Here is a 5,508-nt window from a genome sequence, read left to right as displayed (position 1 = left end):
TTTTGGAAAGTGAATGATATCTCAACCTAAATGTGTATTTCAGGCTATTCCCAATTAAATCATAAAAATTTTATTTTCAATAATTCACTAAAGCTTCTAAAGTTGAAGTTTTTCCATTCTATTTATAAAGATTTATTTGTTTTGAATAAAGATGTTTTTGAACAAAATGTCTTCAAAATTTAGGATATTTGCTTACAAAAATGTTCAAAACAATGTAGGACACATTAATTTACAAAGTCATTCTTCAAAATCTCAAGTGATTATGAAATTCAATTAATGAAAGGCAGCAAAAAGAGAAAGTTTATAATGGCACACCAAAGCATTTTTTCAACATTAGTATTGTCTTAGAAACTATAATTCAGTTATATTAATTGTGCATATATAAAATTGTTTGAAATTCTGAAAACTGCAGTTTCTGTTAGGTAAAATATCAAGCTTCTTGGGATATGTAAACCACAATCAATCCAAGTATATATTAGTCACACAGGTTATAATATTTAGTAAGAATCCTGTTTTACACATGATGCTATAACCCATCAAATGTGTATTCATATTATCCCTGCAGATATAATTTTGTCTTCAATGTTCTGCAGTTACACGTGTCAAATTATTTGCCGCTATGATATTCTTAAAATAACTACTAAATCTGAAAATAAATCTGGATGCTTTTTCAGATTTTGTTTATTCGGTTTGTCATGTGCTCAATGATAAAACATAAGAGATGCTAAATGTTGGTAAAATTTTTGTGCGTAAGTCCACCATCAACTTAATTTGAAAACAAAGTATCAGTACATAATTTATACTAAGCATTAATTTTCCTTTATGTGAGGTCCTTGCTACAAAAAGATTACAAAACCCTTACCAAACAATATTAAAAAAAAAAAAAAGTTGACAGAAAGCATCACAGCAACAATATTCCTATTACTCTTAATATGCTCTCTGGCAGGACTGATTAGCCTTGTATTCCTTACAAGTATTTCACTTACACCTAACCTGAAATTTCCCAAGCTTCATATTGACCCCACCCGCAGGTATGGCAGCTATACACATGTCTCAGACTTTAGCATGCAATAGCACAACTAGCTGGTACAAGTGGCCAGCAGGGACAGCAGCATTTAATACTTTCACAACCCCAACCAGTAAATTAATTGTCCCTAGCTGCGCATGTCCCAGCACATTATCAGCTAGTGCCCTCCACACTATCTTTAAAAGGAGAGGTTTGGGGCGCCTGGGTGGCGCAGTCGGTTAAGCGTCCGACTTCAGCCAGGTCACAATCTCGCGGTCCGTGAGTTCGAGCCCCGCGTCGGGCTCTGGGCTGATGGCTCGGAGCCTGGAGCCTGTTTCCGATTCTGTGTCTCCCTCTCTCTCTGCCCCTCCCCCATTCATGCTCTGTCTCTCTCTGTCCCAAAAATAAATAAACGTTGATAAAAGGAGAGGTTAGTTATTTTTCGATCTGGGAAGTGTCTTTCCTGGGTTATCAGTGCAGGTCTTTGGATTTAACCACATGTTAAAGTGAGAAATCTCTTCATGGCATGAGTGGCTCATGTACTAATTCAGACCATGGCAGAGGTTAAAAAAATAGGCCATTCCTTGAATCTATGTGGGCTCATTTTAACAGAAATAGTAATGGTAGTTTCTTTAGTTAAAAAACAAAAACTCCATCAGGGCACCTGGGTGGCTCAATCAATTAAGTGTCTGACTTCTACTCAGGTCACGATCTCATGGTTCGTGGGTTTGAGCCCGTGTCAGCTCTGTGCTGACAGCTCAGAACCTGGAGCCTGCTTCGGATTCTATGTCTTGCTTTCTCTGCCCCTGCCCCACTCGTGCTCTGTCTCTCTCTCAAAAATAAACATTAAAAAGTTAAAAACAAAAACAAAAACTCCAAGACAAATGCTAAACTGCACATGCCACGAGGACCATAATATAAATCTTGACTGCACCAGTCAAAAGGAAATGTTCACTGTGCATTTAAGTATCATCCCCCTTTAACAGATAAGGAAAAGGATGCTCAGAGACTAATTTACTATAAAAATAATTTATTGTAAAGTTAATTAAGGTTAAGCTTCAGGTGCCTTAACATAAAAATGTCCCTTCCAAGCCCTGTATCTAATTTTGCAGTCATGATTTTGCATTATTTTTCCATACAGAAGGTTCCTCACAACTTGGATCTGCCCTTGTATAGAGAGGTTTAGTAACGAACCCAAATTCACACAGCCCCCCCCCCCCCCGCAACATACAAGTGAGTTAGGATTGCTGTTGATTTGGAGAATCACAGAATACGGAAAAATAGTATTAATTTTTCCCCCATCAGATTCCCAACTGGTATCACGATCTTAGAGTTTTTCTCCCACTGCATTCCAAACTACAAAATACTAATACTACAGTCATAAAAATACCATTTTTATTGTATTACTTCCAAATTTGTATGACTCAGTAGCTAACAGATCAAATTTCAACTTCTCAGTCTGGCTTTCAACCTCACCATCAAGTAGACCCATGCACATTTTTAAATATTTAAATATTATAATTTTATCTCCAACTACTTATGTAATGTTTATTTGCTTCTTTGTTTTCTCCATCTAAACTTGTTTCTGGCTGTCAAAGCTTCAGCTAAAACTATCCTATATTGTATCGTTCAGAGTATCTATTTTTTAAATCATATATTTTGGCCCCTTATCTTAAATGTTTTCAAACCTAATGGCATGGCATGTCCCCACCCCCAATAAAATACTAATCTCTCAGAAAACAATTAAATTTTGTTACTTTGCACGCCCACCTGGCACAGTGCTTGGTCCACAGCACTTAACAAATATTCTGCACAAATGTTCCAGACCTACATTTAAACAGGCTCTCCCTCACCTAAATTTAAACAGGCTTTTATCTATGTTCCTCTTATGACACTGGTTGCATTATTCAATCTAAGTTACAAAAATAAACTTCCCCTAGGGGCACCTGGGTGGCTCAGTTGGTTAAGCCTCTCATTCTTGATTTTGGCTCAGGTCCTGATCTCAGTTGGTGAGATCAAGCCCTGCGTCAGGCTCTGTGCTGACAGTGCAGAGCTTGCTTGGGATTGTCTCTCTGCCCCCCTCTCTCTCTCTCTCTCTCTGCCCCTTCCCTGCTCTCACTCCCTCTCAAAATAAACATTAAAAAAGTTTTATTTTAAAATAAGTAAGCTTCCCCTAATTAAAATTTTTTTCCCTTATACTTCATACATAGTGCTATATAGCCCATCTACAGTCAAGCTCATTCTAAAAGGCATGTTGTGGCCCAAAGACTGGCTACAGCTTTTTATTTTCCCCTCCTCTCCCATCTTCCTAACACCTTCATGTCTAAGGGGCTATGAATTTGGTGAAACAAGTCAGTGATGAATAAACAGGAAAATAGAATCGTTTCCAAACTTAAAAATATCAGTAGTTATACCTATTCTGTCTCAAATTTACACCTCAACCTGACTACAAAAATACAGGCTCTTAGTGGTGACTTATAAATCATACAAAACAAGAATTAGAGTTGTAGGTCAATGATTTCCAGACAAGTAAAAAAAAATTTTTTTTTTTAATTGGCAAGACTGACACTGATATTTTAACCCTGTCAAGAAAGGACGTGGGGGGGGGAGGGGGTGGATTTTAAAATAAAAAAAATATATAGTTTTGGGAAAAAAAGAAAGAACACACCATTAAATTGAAAAACCTGACATTATCACTGATTAGCAAGTTTCAGACAGTTGATTGGGAATTGCGATCATAGAGGTGTAAATTACTTTCAGCTTAGACCAAATCTCTACCCAAAATGAGAATGTTTGAAATGAAATGTTATGATATCTTGCAAAAATGTCCACAATCCATAACATTAAAGCCAAATAAAACAATTTTAGTAATTGTAAACAATTTTTTTTTACATTTTATTTATTTTTTTTTTTTTTGAGAGAGAGAGACAGAGCACAAGTCGGGGAGAGGCAGAGGGAGTGGCAGACACAGAATCCAAAGCAGGCTCCAGGCTCTGAGCCGTCAACACAGAGCCCGACATGGGGCTCGAACTCACAAACTGTGAGATCATGACCTGAGCTAAAGTCGGACGCGCAACTGACTGAGCCACCCAGGCACCCCTAATTTTAGTAATTTTAAAAAGGAAGATAAGAGGTACCTGGGTGGTTCAGTTGGTTAAGTGTCTGACTCCTGATCTCAGCTCAGCTCATGATCTCACAGGTTCATGAGATTGAATACCTCATCAGGCTCTGGGCTGACAGTGAAGGAGCCTGCTTGGGATTCTCTCTCTTGCCTTCCACTCCGCCCCTCACCCTGCTCACTCTCTGTTAAAAATAAATAAACATTCTTTTTAAAAAGGAAAATAAGGGAAGCTTATTTCTTCCATAGCCACCAATTCTTTACCTTTTTTTATTTCACATAAAAAAAAATTTTACATATGACCAATAGAGTCCCTAAACAGAAGAGTAGCAAAAAATCAAATGCCAAGTTTGTTTTAGGCCAAGAAAAATTGTAGACCTTTACAATCCTAAGATTCTCCCATGAAATGATTCTGCAATTAAACTTAACAGATATCAGGTTCCTATCATATACAAGAATATTCTGCTATTTTGTGTATGCAATCAGATTGCTACGAGCAAAACATAAACTTGCTATAGCCTGCTTCTTTAATTCCCTTAACAACATTGTAAAGCTTCTTCCTGTTTTCCTGTGTTAATGCAGACCCACCTGCTGTCTAACGAGTAATCCTTTCAGTTTCTATAATACCTCTGCTCTCAACCCATCTCTTCTAAGCCTTGCTAAAAACTAGGTCTCTAATCTGATTAATTATTTATCTCACCTACTTTTCAACTTTTAAGAACCTGTGCTTCATTGTTTCCCTGTGATGCTTGTTCTGTGCAATATTGCTATCTTTCAAGGCTTAACGTAATTTTGTTTCTGAGTTCCCTAAGTATCCACAGCCCTTTATGTGTGCCACTTTTACAATACTCATGTTCCCACACGTAACAGAGTGGTTAAGCACTTTGTTTTCAAATCCTAACTCTACCACAGATTAGCTGGGTAACCTTAGGCAAGTCACTTAACATTTAACAGTGTGTAAGTTTCCCCATCAGTAAACTGGGGGTAGCATTTGTATACACCTCATTAGGATCTTGTTAAGAGTAAATGAGCTAGTTTTGAAAAAGCACTTAGAACAGTGCTTATTTTGGGGCAGCTGGGTGGCTCAGTCAGTTAGGCATCTGGCTCTTGGTTTCAGATAGGGTCATAATATCAAGTTCTTGGTATTGACTCCTGCATCTTCACACTGTAAGCTCAGAGCCTGCTTGGGATTCTCTCACCCTCTATCTCTCTTCCCCTCCCTTGCTCACTCACTCTCTCAAAATAAATAAATAACCTTTAAAAAAAAGGCTCATTTTATTATTAAGTGCTATTTAACTATTCTTTTCAGTATAATAGTCATTTACCAAATTCTATTCTCACCATTCTACCACTGATTATTTTTGTGGCTCAAAATTATATCTTT

The sequence above is a fragment of the Leopardus geoffroyi genome, chromosome B4 (genome assembly GCF_018350155.1).
Source record: "Leopardus geoffroyi isolate Oge1 chromosome B4, O.geoffroyi_Oge1_pat1.0, whole genome shotgun sequence".
Classification (NCBI taxonomy): Eukaryota; Metazoa; Chordata; class Mammalia; order Carnivora; family Felidae; genus Leopardus; species Leopardus geoffroyi.
The sequence above is the reverse complement of the archived record's forward strand: the minus strand, read 5'-3'. Positions refer to the sequence as shown.